Genomic DNA, 18,871 nt, shown 5'->3' on the forward strand with positions numbered 1-18,871 from the left:
TGCCGGTTCATCATTGGTGTGATGGTACCGGAGGCTTCATCGAAGCACTTGCATGATAGTAATGTTATTCATATGGCTCCTCGGAGCACAAACATGATGAGCTTGACCCTACCATCTATGAGGATCATGCTACTGTCATGTTGACTAGTAGAGTAAGACAATTGCATTGAGCTTGACCCTACCCCTTGAGGGTCATGATAATACCATGTTGACAAGTAAAGTAAAAGCATTTTATCATGAGCATGATGATGAGTTAAATAAAGAGTTTATGAAAACCCCGTCGGGTGCCACTAATGCCCGAGGGTGATGATGAGTTGGTGAGTTGGTGATCACTTTTGGTGAAGTGATGCACCGGTGTTTTGTGTGAGTATGGTTTCGGAAAGGGGGTTAGATTTATGATGTGTCGACCGTCCCAACCTTACCAGTATGACCACGATACCCCTTTATGGGACGGGGCTTTGTTGATTACTCTGGTCGGTGCTAGCAAAGAGCCACATTACTAGTGGCGGGAGTGATTGCCGTCACTCTCGTGATGGGGTCGTGCCAGGTAGGACGACTATGCCATTATTATGAGTTCCAGGCACACCGTTGGTCCCCGCATGGTTGATACTGTCCAGAGTCGGTGCTCATAAGACGTACAACATGTGGGCTGGGTACCAATCGAGTGGACCTCTTTGTCTAGTATCGTCAGGGGAAAGATGATGATCGGGTACTTACCTCGGGTATATGTGATATACCACGAGTCGTGGATGACACGGAAGTTTCCCATTTCTCGTGGGTCCAACGTACTACCTCTGCAGAGTGTAAACTATTCGAATAGTCGTGTCCACGGTCAAGGACAGTTGGGTAATCCTGCTTAAACTACGTCCTGATATTTCCGCATAAACCAAGAGTGTGTGTGTGTGGTGTTAAAAAGGTGTTGTTATAATCATCATAATAATATGACTAAGTTCGGTGACTTGGCATATAGGGTGAACCCGGATGGTTTAGCCCTCAGTTGATACATTGAGGTTATGACAAGTCTGATGACTTGGAATATAGGGTGAACCCGGATGGTTTAGCTCTCAGTTGATACATTGAGGTTATGACAAGTCCGATGACTTGTCATATAGGGTAAACCCGGATGGTTTAACCCTCAGCTGATACATTGAGGTTATGACAAGTCCGATGACTTGGCATATAGGGTGAACTCGGTTGGTTCAGCCCTGAGCAGATATGTTAATATCTGTAACCTGTTCTTCAAAAGTAACTCTTTAACTTGATGCATATAGATGATCATTTCACCCAGATGAGTTATACTAGAGATGCATGAAAATGTTGTCCATCATTTTTATTTTTCATATCATGGGCTGCTTGCGAGTACATTCAAAGTACTCATTGGCTTGCCACTAGTTATTTCATTGACCAGGTCTGAAAGACACGATATGGTGAGGATTAACTCGGTGACGTTCTTGCGAGCTAGGACGCTTCCCAGTCAGAATGCTTGTAGGTTAAGGCTGATGGCATGGGTTCACGCTTTCAACCAATAATTCCGCTATTGGTCTAGTTTGGTGCTTTGGCCTTTAAGGTCCTATGTATGTAAGACTCGACCGAAGTGGTCATTTATTGTATCAAACGGTATGTATGGATGTAAGACTCTATTATTCAGTATCTGTGTTCAGTGAGCATTGATCCTTGGGATCACTGGGCACGGCGATCTCGACTTACCAGTCGGGGTCCCCACACTAGAAAAGCCATTTTCTCATCTTGAGTTCTGAGTTGTGGAATTGGTGGTGGCACATTTCTAGCAACCTCGGCTTCTGCTGCCTCTGCTACCATTCTATTTGCAGCTGAGCTGGGATCATTGTCATCCATCACCACTTCATTGTCTTCAAATTCTGTCTGAAGGGGTAAATGGGGACGAACAAGTAAATATGCATTCTTTCCTAGCTTTGCATTGATAAGCATCTGAACGTATGGGGCATATTGACAAGATCTTTTCTGATTAGCAGGAGTCCTCCTAATAGTCTCTACTATCAAGTCCATCACTTTGAATCTAGTGTGAGTGTCCAAATGGTGCAGCAAGTTGATGGAGTGACCTCTAATCATTTTCTGATCACCTAATTTAGGCATCAAGGTGTATCTCAGAATGGTATTGGTTGTAGATATCACTGCTTGCAAGAAGTACACCAAGCCAAACTTGTGAGTTGCCAAGAACTTGTGAGGAATTGGCTTGTACATGTTGGCCATGGAGTTGTAACTCATATTCAGCTCAGAGTATACATCCACATCACCATCTTTCTGCTTACGGGCACTAATGATAGTGGCCCACTCATCAAGAGTGGATTCGTACTTGTGACCATCAGTCATCCAGACTATAGAACCCTCACCATAGAAATGAATAGTTGAATAGAATTGCATAATCAGTTCATCATTCCATGGGGTCATCTCTCTCCCAACAAACTCTTCAATGTCCACAGACTTGAAATTATCTTGCACGTGGGGAAAGAAATCTTCACTGGCTTTGATGTAAGCCCAGTCAACATATCTCATATCACTAACAACTGTACTTTTGTCATACAGAATAGTCTCATAGAAGTCTTGTTGTTCCTTGGTGTGGAATCTTGGATCAACAACAGTTCTTCTCCTTATGTCATATGGATATGCAGCTCTCCATTTCCTCAATCCTGCATCTTTCCTCTTATTCATATCTTCAGCTACTGGATGAGTAGCATTGTGAAGTGGAATATTAGGTCTGAGATTTTTGAGAATGGGTCCATCCTCTTCTTCTTCCTCTACAGCAAAGGCACTGGAAGCAGGGCCTTTCTTCTTAGCAGCTTCAGGAATATCCTTTGTAGTCCTCTTGGAAGCTACAACCTTTTTAGCCTTAGAAGCAGGCTTTGGAGTAGATTTCCTGGGCATGGCATCAGCCATGAGCTTCTTCTTCTCACGAGGAGGAGGGGCATCAGCTGGGGTTTCTTCTTCTCTAGCAGCATCTTCTAGGTCCTCATATAAGGAAGTAGGTCTTCCAGTAACATGGATCACCCTCTTCCTGGCTCTCTTCACACCAGCCTTCTTAGGAGGATTGTCAAGGGAAAGTGTCATCCCTTGCCTTGCAGATTCAGGGGCTCTAAGATCAGCAGGCTTAGCATACTGTTTCCTGACAGTCTTCTTGATAGGAGCTTTCTCTTTCAGTTTCTGATGTGCTGAAGTTTCGTGTGGCACAAAATCTGAATCTTCTTCATTTGAGTTAAGCTTCTTTCTCTGCCTGGTGGCTGCCTTGGGCAAGCCATGGGAGCTGTAAGAACGAGGATCATAGTCTGTCTTCTCAGGACTTGTACCCGAGTCCATTTTCCCTCAAGTTGTTTTGGTTGTCCTCTGGATCACACATATTGGCAGACAAGCAACAACACACCAGCAAGCGAGCAAACAAAAACCTTGTGAAATAGATATAGAAGAGCACAAGGGTTGAGCATCACAAAACACATCTGATTTTTCAAAATTTGATTTCAGAAACTCTGGGTGTGATTTATTGCAGAATGCAATTCGGTGGAACCGGGTTTGTAGTTTTGGAGTCATCGAGATTGTCCACTTGAGTAACAAAAACTTGGCAGCCTTTTCGGTGTCACCGAAAAGATCTACTCGGTCTCACCAAGATGGTTCTCAGAAACCCTAAACACGAAATCGGTGGAACCGATTTCACAAACTCGGTGTCATCGAGATGCATGCTACAAGAAATCAGATCCAAAATTTCGTCAATCTCTACTCTACGGGAATTTTCTGGTGGATAGAAGAACTTGCACATTGTGGATTTTAGACAAAAGCAACTATTGCGCATGGATTGGATTTGGGAGCGCAAAAGAAAAGTGAAACCATACCCTAACTTGGCGGTGGTCCGACTACTGGAGCGATGGTGATGTAGATTCTGTCGACGACGACGAGTCCCAGCGGTGGAGGAGCTCGCGGATGCAAAGCCGATGACCAGGGGTCCTTGGAGGCAGATTCGGGTTTGGGGACTGATACGTCCGTTTTGCATCATGCTTTCATGTTGATATTTATCGCTTTTTGGGCTATTATTACACTTCACGGTACGATACTTATGCCTTTTCTCTCTTATTTTGCAAGGTTTACATGAAGAGGGAGAATGCCGGCAGCTGGAATTCTGGCCTGAAAAAGGAGCAAGTTTGAGATACCTAGTCTGCACAACTCGAAAAGCCGGAAAATCAACGAGGATTTATTTTGGAATTTATAAAAAATATTGGGCCGAAGAAGTACCAAAGGGGCGCCAGCAGGAAGCCACAAGCCTGCTAGGCACGGCCTCCCCCTTGGCCGCGCCTAGGGGGTTTGTGAGCTCCCAGCTGGCCCTCTGGCCCCCCTCTTTTGCTACAAGAAGGGTTTCGTTCCAGAAAAAATCAAGAGGAGGCTTTCGGGAGGAATCGCCGCCGCCACGAGGCGGAACTTGAGCAGAACCAATCTAGAGCTCCAGCAGGATGATCCTGCCGGGGAAACTTCCCTCCCGGAGGGGGAAATCGTCGCCATCGTCATCACCAACACTCCTATCATCGGAGGGGACTCATCACCATCAACATCTTCATCAGCACCATCTCATCTCCAAACCCTAGTTCATCTCTTGTAACCAATCTCTGTCTCGCGACTTCGATTGGTACTTGTAAGGTTGCTAGTAGTGTTAATTACTCTTTGTAGTTGATGCTAGTTGGATTACTTGGTGGAAGATTATATGTTCAGATCCTTGATGCTATTCATTACCTCTCTGGTCATGAATATGATTATGCTTTGTGAGTAGTTACTTTTGTTCCTGAGGACATGGGATAAGTCATGCTATAAGTAGTCATTATTTGAACGTCGACTACATAACACTTCACCATTATCTCTGGGTGTTAGATTTATTACAATGTAATTCACATGGTGATGTGAGGGCTAGATTATTGACTCTAGTGCAAGTGGGAGACTATTGGAATTATGCCCTAGAGGCAATAATAAATAAATAGTTATTATTATAATTCCTGTATCAAGATGATAGTTTATTATCCATGCTATAATTGTATTGAATGAAGACTCATTTACATGTGTGGATACATAGACAAAACACCGTCCCTAGCATGCCTCTAGTTGGCTAGCCAGTTGATCGATGATAGTCAGTGTCTTCTGATTATGAACAAGGTGTTGTTGCTTCATAACTGAATCACGTCATTGGGAGAATCGCGTGATGGACTAGACCCAAACTAATAGACGTAGCATGTTGATCGTGTCATTTTGTTGCTATTGTTTTCTGCGTGTCAAGTATTTATTCCTATGACCATGAGATCATATAACTCACTGACACCGGAGGAATGCTTTGTGTGTATCAAACTTCGCAACGTAACTGGGTGACTATAAAGATGCTCTACAGGTATCTCCGAAGGTGTTAGTTGAGTTAGTATGGATCAAGACTAGGATTTGTCACTCCGTGTGAAGGAGAGGTATCTCGGGGCCCACTCGGTAATACAACATCACACACAAGCCTTGCAAGCAATGTAACTTAGTGTAAGTTGCGGGATCTTGTATTACGGAACGAGTAAAGAGACTTGCCGGTAAACGAGATTGAAATAGGTATGCGGATACTGACGATCGAATCTCGGGCAAGTAACATACCGAAGGACAAAGGGAATGACATACGGGATTATACGAATCCTTGGCACTGAGGTTCAAACGATAAGATCTTCGTAGAATATGTAGGATCCAATATGGACATCCAGGTCCCGCTATTGGATATTGACCGAGGAGTCTCTCGAGTCATGTCTACATAGTTCTCGAACCCGCAGGGTCTGCACACTTAAGATTCGACGTTGTTTTTTTGCGTATTTGAGTTATATGGTTGGTTACCGAATGTTGTTCGGAGTCCCGGATGAGATCACGGACGTCACGAGGGTTTCCGGAATGGTCCGGAAACGAAGATTGATATATAGGATGACCTCATTTGATTACCGGAAGGTTTTCGGAGTTACCGGGAATGTACCGGGAATGACGAATGGGTTCCGGGAGTTCACCGGGGGGGCAACCCACCCCGGGGAAGCCCATAGGCTTTGGGGAGAGACACAAGCCCTTAGTGGGCTGGTGGGACAGCCCCAAGGGGGCCTATGCGCCAAGAAAAAGAAATCAAAGGAAAAGGAAAAAAAAGGGAGGAAGTGGGAAGGGAAGGGGACTCCTCCCACCAAACCAAGTCCAACTCGGTTTGGGGGGGAGTCCTCCCCCCCCCTTGGCTCGGCCGACCCCTTGAGGGTCCCTTGGACCCCAAGGCAAGGTCCCCCTCCCTCCTCCTATATATATGGAGCAATTAGGGCTGATTTGAGACGACTTTCTCACGGCTGCCCGACCACATACCTCCATAGTTTTTCCTCTAGATCGCGTTTCTGCGGAGCTCGGGTGGAGCCCTGCTGAGACAAGATCATCACCAACCTCCGGAGCGCCGTCACGCTGCCGGAGAACTCTTCTACCTCTCCGTCTCTCTTGCTGGATCAAGAAGGCCGAGATCATCGTCGAGCTGTACGTGTGCTGAACGCGGAGGTGCCGTCCGTTCGGTACTAGATCGTGGGACTGATCGCGGAATTGTTCGCGGGGCGGATCGAGGGACGTGAGGACGTTCCACTACATCAACCGCGTTCTCTAACGCTTCTGCTGTACGATCTACAAGGGTACGTAGATCACTCATCCCCTCTCGTAGATTGACATCACCATGATAGGTCTTCGTGCGCGTAGGAAAATTTTTGTTTCCCATGCGACGTTCCCCATCACCTATTGATGTCACTATTCAGCTTGCCAATAGAGATACTATCTGCCATGTGGGAATTGTTAGGGATGTTGAAGTCTTGTGTGGTAAAACGAAGTATCATGCTGATTTCCTCGTTCTTGCTACCACTCAAGATAGCTTTTGTCCCATCATATTCAGCAGACCCTTCCTCAATACCGTCAATGCTCATATTGACTATGAGAAGCAAACTATCACTGTTGGTTTTGAAGGCGTGTCACATGAGTTCAATTTCTCCAAGTTTGGTAGACAACCTCATGAAAGAGAGTTGCCTAGTAAGGATGAAACTATTGCCCTAGCTTCTATTGACGTGCCTCCTACTGATCCTTTAGAGCAATACTTGCTTGAGCATGAAAATGATATGCATATGGATGGGGATGAGATAGATAGAGTTATCTTTGAACAATATCCTATCCTTAAGAATAACTTGCATGTTGAACTTCTTGGAGATCCACCCCCACCAAAGGGTGATCCTGTGTTCGAGCTTAAATAGTTGCCTGATACTCTTAAGTATGCTTATGTTGATGAAAAAGAGATATATCCTGTTATAATAAGTGTTAGCCTCTCATAGCATGAAGAAAAGAAGTTACTAAAAACTCTGAGAAAGCACCGAGCTGCTATTGGATATACTCTTGATGATCTTAAGGGCATTAGCGCCACTCTATGCCAGCACAAGATTAAAACCGATCATGATTCCAAACCAGTTGCTGATCATCAACGAAGATCAAATCCTAAGATGAAAGAGGTAGTAAGAAAAGAAATACTAAAGCTCCTGGAAGCAGGTATTATCTATCCTGTTGCTCATAGTGATTGGGTGAGTCCGGTGCATTGCGTCCCTAAGAAGGGAGGTATTACCGTTGTCCCTAATGATAAGGATGAATTGATCCCACAGAGGATTATTACTGGCTATAGGATGGTGATCGATTTTAGGAAATTGAATAAGGCCACTAGGAAAGATCATTACCCTTTGCCTTTTATCGACCAAATGCTAGAAAGATTGTCTAAACACACACACTTCTGCTTTCTAGATGGTTATTCTCGTTTCTCCCAAATACCTGTTGCACAATCTGATCAGGAGAAAACCACTTTCACCTGACCTTTCGGTACCTTTGCTTATAGACGTATGCCTTTTGGCTTATGTAATGCACCTGCCACCTTTCAAAGATGTATGATGGCTATATTCTCTGACTTTTGTGAAAAGATTGTTGAGGTTTTCATGGATGACTTCTTCGTTTACGTGTCTTCTTTTGATGATTGCCTCACTTACCTTGATCGAGTCTTGCATAGATGTAAAGATAGCAATCTTGTCTTGAATTGGGAGAAGTGCCACTTTATGGTTAATGAAGGCATCGTCTTAGGACATAAAATTTCCGAAAGAGGTATTGAAGTCGATAAGGCTAAGGTTGATGCTATCGAGAAAATGCCATGCCCCACAGATATCAAAGGTATAAGAAGTTTCCTTGGTCATGTTGTTTCTATAGAAGGTTCATTAGAGACTTCTCTAAGATTTCTAGGCCTCTTACCAATCTCTTGCAAAAGGATATTCCTTTTGTTTTTGACGATGATTGTGAGGAAGCCTTCGAAATACTTAAGAAGGCCTTGATAACTGCACCTATTGTTCACCCACCTGATTGGAACTTACCTTTTGAAATCCTGTGTGATGCGAGTGATTATGCTGTTGGCGCTGTTCTAGGACAAAGAGTTGATAAGAAGTTGAATGTTATTCACTATGCTAGTCAAACTGTAGACAGTGCCCAAAGAAACTATGCTACTACGGGAAAGGATTTTTTAGCAGTCATGTTTGCATGTGAAAAGTTCACGTCTTACATAGTTGATTCCAAATTCACTATTCACACTGATCATGATGCTATTAAGTACCTCATGGAAAAGAAAGACGCTAAACCTAGACTTATCAGATGGGTTCTCTTGCTACAAGAATTTGATTTGCATGTTGTCGACAGAAAGGGTGCTGATAACCCAGTAGCAGATAACTTGTATAGGTTGGAGAATGTTCTTGATGACCCACAACCTATTGATGATAGCTTTCCTGATGAGCAATTGAATGTCATCAATACTTCACGTAGTGCACCGTGGTATGCTGATTATGCAAATTATATCGTTGCCAAATATATACCATCTAGTTTCACATACCAGGAAAAGAAGAAATTCTTCTTTGATTTAAGACATTACTTTTGGGATGATCCTCACCTTTATAAGGAAGGAGTAGATGGTGTTATTAGACGTTGTGTACCTGAACATGAACAGGGACAGATCCTACAGAAGTGTCACTCCGAGGCCTACGGAGGACACCATGCGGGAGATAGAACTGCACACAAGGTATTGCAATCAGGTTTCTATTGGCCCACTCTCTTCAAGGATGCCCGTAAGTTTGTCTTGTCTTGTGAAGAATGTCAAAGAATAGGTAATATCAGTAAACGTCAGGAAATGCCTATGAATTATTCACTTGTCATTGAACCATTTGATGTTTGGGGATTTGATTATATGGGACCTTTTCCAAAATCCAATGGGTATACTCATATCCTAGTTGTTGTTGATTACGTTACTAAGTGGGTAGAAGCTATCCCGACTAGTAGTGCTGATCACAACACCTCTATCACGATGCTTAAAGAAGTTATTTTCCCTAGATTTGGAGTCCCTAGATATCTAATGACCGACGGTGGTTCACATTTCATTCATGCTGCTTTCCGTAAAACGCTTGCTAAGTACGATGTCAATCATAGAATTGCATCCCCCTATCACCCTCAGTCCAGTGGCCAAGTAGGGCTAAGTAATAGAGAGATTAAACTAATTCTGCAAAAGACTGTCAATAGGTCTAGAAAGAATTGGTCTAAGAAGCTCGACGATGCACTGTGGGCTTATAGAACTGCCTATAAGAATCCCATGGACATGTCTCCGTACAAAATGGTTTACGACAAAGCATGTCATTTACCTCTTGAGCTAGAGCACAAGGCTTATTGGGCAATCAAAGAGCTCAACTTTGATTTCAAACTTGCTGGTGAGAAGAGGTTATTTGATATTAGCTCACTTGATGAATGGAGAACTCACGCATATGAGAATGCCAAGTTGTTCAAATAAAAGGTTAAGAGGTAGCATGATAAAAGGATACAAAAGCGTCAGTTCAATGTAGGTGATTATGTCTTGCTATATAATTCTCGTTTAAGATTTTTTGCAGGCAAGCTTCTCTCTAAATGGGAAGGTCCTTACATTGTTGAGGAAGTATATCGTTCCGGTGCTATCAAGATTAACAAGACGGAAGGTAATTTTCCGAGAGTGGTAAATGGGCAGAGAATAAAGCACTATATTTCACGTACTCCAATAAATGTTGAAAGCAAAATTATCAATACCATAACTCCGAAGGAGTACATAAGGGATATTTATCAGCCTGTTTCAGACTCCAAAAACGAAGAGGTATGTGATTCAGTAAGTAAACTGACTCCAAAACTTTTCTAGTAGGAATTTTTTTCCGTTTTGGAATTTTTGAAAAAATTGAAAAAATTAAAGTAGTTCGAAAAGCGCACGAGGAGGCGACAAGCCTGTCAGGCGTGGACCACCCCCCTGATCGCGCCTGGGGGGCTTGTGGCCACCTCGTGTGCCTCCCGGACTCCGTTTTCTTGCGGAGTACTCCTTCTGGTCGGAAAAAATCATTATATATTCTCCCGAAAGGTCAGACCCTCGTATCACGCAATTTTCCTTTGTTTTCGTTTCGAGCCTGTTTCTGCTGCAGATCTAGATCGCTATGGCGTCCCCAAAAGCTCCGAAGGACAAGATCTTCGAGAAGGTCATCAATCCCTACCTCGTGGGAGTGCTGCAACACCCTCAATCTACCGAGATGCGTGAAGGGATGTTGCACATCCGGGATGTTGAGGGGCCTAAGAAGATCGAAAGCGTGGAGGCGAGGCTCGAAGCAATGGAACAATAAGTCTTCAAGTGCCAAGGGATGGTGGAGCGTGGACTCAACGCCAACCACATGATGATCACGGAGTTCACCAACAAGCACAAGATCGATGCCAATGACATCGGGAAGCACCTCTCCAGGCTCTATGACAGAATTGATCACCTCCAAGCCCAGATCTATGACCTGCAGAACCAAAACTGTGAGTATGAGTATAGATTTAAATCAATATGGTTGGCTGCAGATTTGAGGATTCCGGAGACTTGGTCATCTTTCCATGATGGAGCACCTATGCCTTGGAAGACGGAGGATCAAACCCATGTTGCAACAACTCCACCACCATCACCTCCAAAGGAACGCAACTAAGCATGGGTATGGGCAATCCCCTTGGCTTGTGCCAAGCTTGGGGGAGTTGCCCCGGTATCGTATCACCATCATATCTTTTGCCTTTACCTTTTCTTAGTTCATTCCTTTTCGGTTTTATCTTTTTCTAGTAGATTAAAGTTCTTAGTGTTTTAGGCTTGATTTTTGCTTTGTGTCACCCCCGATGTATTCGAGCTCGTGAGCCATATAATAAAGAGTGACTTAATTAAGGGCTTTGCCTCATGCCATGATCAAAAGAATGATAATAGAACAAAGGCATGAAAGATCATGTAATGATCTTATGGGAAGTGATGGCTTCACATATAAAAAGAATGATGATTGAAACTTGTTGAGGGTAGACAAACGTAGACCTTGGTTATTGTTGCAATTAATAGGAAGTGATAAAGAATGAGAGGATCACATATAAATATATCATCTTTGCTACCATCTATGATTGTGGACACTCACTAAACTACATGCTTAGAAGTAGATGTTGGACAAGGAAGACAACATAATGAATTATGTTTGCTTGGTTCCGAACAATGATTATATGATTAGAGATCCCTTTAGCATGTGACGATTGCTTCCACCTCTTATTAGCCAAAACTTCTGCACTAAGTAGAGATACTACTTGTGCATCCATAAACCTTCAACCCAGTTTTGCCATGAGAGTCCACCATACCTACCTATGGATTGAATAAGATCCCTCAAGTAAGTTGTCATCGGTGCAAGCAATAAAAATTGCTCCCTAATATGTATGATCTATTAGTGTGTGGAAAATAAGCTTTGTACGAACCTGTGATGAAGAAGACATAAAGGCGACAGACTGCATAATAAAGTTCTTAATCACAGGAGGCAATATAAAGTGATGTTCCTTCACACTAAGAGGACGCACATACAAACCCCAAAAGTGCATGACAACCTTTGCTTCCCTCTTCGAAGGGCCTATCTTGTACCTTTACTTTTTTCCCTTGAAAGAGTCATGGTGATCTACACCAATTCCTTATTTCACCTTTTTCTTGGCTAACGTCATATGCTAGGGAAAGATCTATATTCATATGTCAACTTGGAGGTAAGTATTCATGAATTATTATTGTTGACATTACCCTTGAGGTAAATGGTTGGGAGGCGAAACTATAAGCCCCCATCTTTCTCTGTGTCCGACTGAAATTTTGATCTCATGAGTGCCACGTGAGTTGTAGCAATTGTAGAAGACAAAAGGATGATTGAGTATGTGGATTTGCTTTACAAGCTCTTATTTGACTCTTTGTGATGTTATGATAAATTGCAATTGCTTCAATGACTAAAGGCTATCGGTTGTTAATTATCGGTAAGGCTCTTCATCCATACTTTACCTTGTGAAGGAATTGTCACTTTAGCATAAGAGATGATATGATGATATTGCTGTTCTGAGTATGATCATGATGCCTGCATGTCCGTATCTTGTTTTCTCAACACCTCTCTCTCTAAACATGTGGGCACATTTATTGATCTCTGCTTTCGCTTGAGGACAAGCGAGTTCTAAGCTTGGGGGAGTTGATACGTCCATTTTGCATCATGCTTTCATGTTGATATTTATCGCTTTTTGGGCTGTTATTACACTCCACGGTATGATAGTTATGCCTTTTCTCTCTTATTTTGCAAGGTTTACATGAAGAGGGAGAATGCCGGCAACTGGAATTCTGGCCTAAAAAGGAGCAAGTTTGAGATACCTATTCTGCGCAACTCCAAAAGCCGTGAAAATCAACGAGGATTTATTTTGGAATTTATAAAAAATTTATAAAAAATATTGGGGCGCCAGCAGGAAGCCATAAGCCTACTAGGCGCGGCCTCCCCCGTGGTCGCGCCTAGGGGGGCTTGTGGGATCCCAGCAGGCCCTCTGGCCCCCCCTCTTTGGCTACAAGAAGGGTTTCGTTCCGGAAAAAATCAAGAGGAGGCTTTCGGGAGGAATCGCCGCTGCCACGAGGCGGAACTTCAGCAGAACCAATCTAGAGCTCCAGCAGGACGATCCTGCCGGGGATACTTCCCTCTCGGAGGGGGAAATCGTCGTCATCGTCATCACCAACACTCCTCTCATCGGAGGGGACTCATCACGATCAACATATTCATCAGCACCATCTCATCTCCAAACCCTAGTTCATCTCTTGTAATCAATCTCCGTCTCGCGACTCTGATTGGTACTTGTAAGGTTGCTAGTAGTGTTAATTACTCTTTGTAGTTGATGCTAGTTGGATTACTTGGTGGAAGATTATATGTTCAGATACTTGTTGTTATTCATTACCTCTCTGGTCATGAATATGATTATGCTTTGTGAGTAGTTACTTTTGTTCTCGAGGACATGGGATAAGTCATGCTATAAGTAGTCATGTGAATTTGGTATTCGTTCGATATTTTGATGTGTCGTATGTTTTTTTCCTCTAGTAGTGTTATGTGTACGTCGACTACATAATACTTCAACATTATTTGGGCCTAGAGGAAGGCATTGGGAAGTAGTAAGTACATGATGGGTTGCTAGAGTGACAGAAGCTTAAACCCTAGTTTATGTGTTGCTTAGTAAGGGGCTGATTTGGATCCATTAGTTTAATGCTATGGTTAGACTTTGTCTTAATTCTTCTTTCGTAGTTGCGGATGCTTGCAAGAGGGGTTAATCATAAGTGGGATGCTTGTCCAAGTAAAGGAAGTACCTAAGCACCGGTCCACCCACATATCAAACTATCAAATAGCGAACACGAATCATATGAACTTGATGAAAACTAGCTTGACAGAAATTCCCATGTGTCCTCGGGAGCGTTTTACCTCCTATAAGAGTTTGTACAGGCTTGTCCCTTGCTACAAAAGGGATTGGGCCACTTTTCTGCACCTTTGTTACCGTTGTTACTTGCTACTTGCTACGAATCATCTTGTCACACAACTACTTGTTACCGATAATTTCAATGCTTGCAGAGATTACCTTTATGAAAACCACTTGTGAGATCCTTCTGCTCCTCGTTGGGTTCGACACTCTTACTTATCGAAACGACTACGATAGATCCCCTATACTTGTGGGTGATCAGGGACGAAGGGTTTTGAGGAAGTGATTTAAAAAACCCTGTCCGACAGATTATATACATGTCACTGTCAGTGTAACCGAGATGACAAAATGAGTGCAACGAAGGGTTTTGGAAGACAACTGATACGTCTCCGTCGTATCTACTTTTCCTAACTCTTTTGACCTTGATTTGGACTCTAATTTGCATGATTTGAATGGAACTAACCCGGACTGACGCTGTTTTCAGCAGAATTGCCATGGTGTTGTTTTTGTGCAGAAATGGAAGTTCTCGGAACGTCCTGAAAATTCACGGATATTTTTTGTGGAATAAAATAAAAATACATGCGCAAAGATCCACGTGAGGGGGTGTGCCAGTGGGCCACAAGCCCACACGATGCGGCCACCCCCTAGGCCGCGTCATGCAGGCTTGTGGGGCCCACGTGGCACCACCGCCCCCAATCTTAGTCCTATATCTTCCGTTTCACCTGGAAAAAAATAATAGAGAAGGTTTCATCGTGTTTTGTGATATGGAGGCGCCGCCACATCCTATTCTTCATCTGGAGGGCAGATCTGGAGTCCGTTCGGGCTCCGGAGAGGGGAAATCGTCGCCATCGTCATCATCAACCTTTCTCCATCGACAATTCCATGATGCTCTTCATCGTTCGTGAGTAATCTCATCGTAGGCTTGCTGGACGGTGATGAGTTGGATGAGATCTATCATGTAATCGAGTTAGTTCTTGACGGGGATTGATCCCTAGTATCCACTATGTTCTATATTGATGTTGCTACTACTTGGCTATGCTTAATGCTTGTCACTAGGGCCCGAGTGCCATGATTTCATATCTGAACCTATTATGTTGTCGCCAATATATGTGTGTTTTAGATCCTATTTTGCAAGTTGTAGTCACCTACTATGTGTTATGACCCGGCAACCCTGGAGTGACTATAGCCGGAACCACTCCCGGAGATGACCATAGTATGAGGAGTTCATTATTCACCGCGTGTTAATGCGTTGGTCTGGTTCTTTATTAAAAGGAGAACCTTAATATCCCGTAGTTTCCATTAGGACCCCGCTACCACGGGAGGGATGGACAATAGATGTCATGCAAGTTCTTTTCCCTAAGCACGTATGACTACATACGGAATACATGCCTACATTAGATTGACGAACGAGAGCTAGCCACATATCTCTCCGTGTTATAGCTGTTACTTGATGAATCACATCCGTCACACTCATCCATCACCGATCCACTGCCTACGTGTCGTTACTACTGGTCCTCGCTACGTTACTTTGCCTAGGCTTGTCCCTTGCTACAAGAGGGATTGGGCCACTTTGCTGCTATCACTACTGTTGTTACTTTGTTGTTGTTGCTACTGCTGTTACTTGTTACTTTGATGTTGTTGTTACTACTGTTCCTTGCTACTCCGCTGTTACTTGTTGCAAGACTTTGTTGGCGCTAACATCCCGTCAACAAGGCCTTTTCTAGTGCCGTTGATGGGGATTGCCAAAGCTTTTTCTGGTGCCGTTGCTATCGTACTACTTTGCTACTGATACTTTGCTTGCATACACTAATCTTTCAGGTGTGGTTGAATTGACAACTCAGCTGCTAATACTTGAGAATATCCTTTAGCTTCCCCTTGTGAGCGAATCAATAAATTTGGGTTGAATACTCTACCCTCGAAAACTGTAGCGATCCAATACGCTTGTGGGACATCAAGGCTTTTTCTGGCGCCGTTGTCGGGGAAGCATAGCATTATTCTCAAGAAAATTCTCCCGTCAACGTGCCTTTTTCTGGTGCCGTTGCCGGGGAGGCACAGCTATATTCTCTGAGTCACTTGGGATTGACGTTTGCTGATCACTATGAGGAATCTGAAAGATCCAAGAACTAAAATCCTGCCTTCCACTACGAGGAGAGGTAAGGAACTGCCATCTAGCTCTGCACTTGATTCACCTTCAGTTTTGAGTAAGTTTGCGACTTTGGATCCTGCTAGAAATCTTGATATGTCGCCTGTGCTTGATGATGCTACTTCTGCTGCCCATGATGCTATGCTTGATACTATGCCTGATGATGCTATGCTTGATACTATGCATGATGATGCTATGCTTGATACTATGCCTGATGATGCTATGCTTGATACTATGCCTGATGATGCTATGCTTGATACTATGCCTGATGATGTTATGCTTGATGCTATGCCTGCTATGCCTGATACTGCTTCGCCACTTGGTGCATTCCTTGATGCACATATTGCTAGAGTTGCTGCTAGATGTGATGATACTTCTGAAACTGCTGATACTATTGAAGTAGAACCTCCTACTTTTTGGGGAACGTCGCATGGGAAGCAAAAAATTTCCTACACGCACGAAGACCTATCATGGTGATGTCCATCTACGAGAGGGGATGTGTTATATACGTACCCTTGTAGACCGTACAGCAGAAGCGTTAGTGAACGCGGTTGATGTAGTGGAACGTCCTCACGTCCCCCTATCCGCCCCGCGAACTATCCCACGATCAGTCCCACGATCTAGTGCCGAACGGACGGCACCTCCGCGTTCAGCACACGTACAGCTCGACGATGATCTCGGCCTTCTTGATCCAGCAAGAGAGACGGAAAGGTAGAAGAGTTCTCCGGCAGCGTTACGGCGCTCTGGAGGTTGGTGATGATCTCGTCTCAGCAGGGCTCCGCCCGAGCTCCGCAAAAACGCGATCTAGAGGTAAAACCGTGGAGATATGTGGTCGGGCTGCCGTGGCAAAGTTGTCTCAAATCAGCACTAAAACCTCCGTATATATAGGGGGAAGAGGGCGAGCCTTGCCTTGGGGTCCAAGGACTCCCAAGGGGGTCGGCCGAGCCAAGGGGGAAGGTCTCCCCCCCCCCCCAAACCAAGTCCTACTTGGTTTGGAAGGTGGAGTCCTTCTTCCCTTTCCCACCTCCTCCTTTTTTTCCTTTTCTCTTTGATTTTTCTTCCAATGCGCATAGGGATCTTTTGGGCTGTCCCACCAGCCCACTAAGGGCTGGTGCACCACCCTCAATGCCTATGGGCTTCCCTGGGGTGGGTTGCCCCCTTGGTGAACTCCCGGAACCCATTCGTCATTCCCGGTACATTCCCGGTAACTCCGAAAACCTTCCGGTAATCAAATGAGGTCATCCTATATATCAATCTTCGTTTCCGGACCATTCCGGAAAGCCTCATGACGTCCGTGATCTCATCCAGGACTTCGAACAACATTTGGTAACCAACCATATAACTCAAATACGCATAAAACAACATCAAACCTTAAGTGTGCAGACCCTGCGGGTTCGAGAACTATGTAGACATGACCCGAGAGACTCCTCGGTCAATATCCAATAGCGGGACCTGGATGCCCATATTGGATCCTACATATTCTACGAAGATCTTATCGTTTGAACCTCAGTGCCAAGGATTCATATAATCCCGTATGTCATTCCTATTGTCCTTCGGTATGTTACTTGCCCGAGATTCGATCGTCAGTATCCGTATACCTATTTCAATCTCGTTTACCGGCAAGTCTCTTTACTCATTCTGTAATACAAGATCCCGCAACTTACACTAAGTCACATTGCTTGCAAGGCTTGTGTGTGATGTTGTATTACCGAGTGGGCCCCGAGATACCTCTCCGTCACACGGAGTGACAAATCCCAGTCTCGATCCATACTAACTCAACAAACACCTTCGGAGATACCTGTAGAGCATCTTTATAGTCACCCAGTTACGTTGCGACGTTTGATACACACAAAGTATTCCTCCGGTGTTAGTGAGTTATATGATCTCATGGTCATAGGAACAAATACTTGACACGCAGAAAACAGTAGCAATGAAATGACACGATCAACATGCTATGTCTATTAGTTTGGGTCTAGTCCATCACGTGATTCTCCTAATGACGTGATCCAGTTATCAAGCAACAACACCTTGTTCATAATCAGAAGACACTGACTATCGTTGATCAACTAACTAGCCAACTAGAGGCTTGCTAGGGACATTATTTGTCTATGTATCCACACATGTATATAAGTCTTCATTCAATACAATTATAGCATGGATAATAGACGATTATCTTGATACAGGAATTATAATAATAACTATATTTGTTATTGCCTCTAGGGCATAATTCCAACAGTCTCCCACTTGCACTAGAGTCAATAATCTAGCCCTCACATCATCATGCGAATTACATTGTAATAAATCTAGCACCCATACAGTTTTGATGTTGATCATGCTTTGCCCGTGGAAGAGGTTTAGTCAGCGGGTCTGCTACATTCAGATCTGTGTGCACTTTGCATATATTTACGTCCTCCCCTTCGACGTAGTCGCGGATGAGGTTGAAGTGTCGTTTGATGTGTATGGACTTATTGTGAAACCGTGGTTCCTTTGCTAGGGCAATGGCACCCGTGTTGTCACAGAACAAGGTTATTGGATTCAGTGCGCTTGGCACCACTCCAAGATCCGTCATGAACTGCTTCATCCAGACACCCTCCTTAGCCGCCTCCGAGGCAGCCATGTACTCCGCTTCACATGTAGAATCTGCTACGACGCTCTGCTTGGAACTGCACCAGCTTACCGCACCCCCATTAAGAATAAATACGTATCCGGTTTGCGACTTAGAGTCATCCTGATCTGTGTCAAAGCTTGCATCGACGTAACCTTTTACGGCGAGCTCTTCGTCACCTCCATACACGAGAAACATCTCCTTAGTCCTTTTCAGGTACTTCAGGATATTCTTGACCGCCGTCCAGTGATCCACTCCTGGATTACTCTGGA

The sequence above is a fragment of the Hordeum vulgare genome, chromosome 5H (genome assembly GCF_904849725.1).
Source record: "Hordeum vulgare subsp. vulgare chromosome 5H, MorexV3_pseudomolecules_assembly, whole genome shotgun sequence".
NCBI lineage: Eukaryota > Viridiplantae > Streptophyta > Magnoliopsida > Poales > Poaceae > Hordeum > Hordeum vulgare.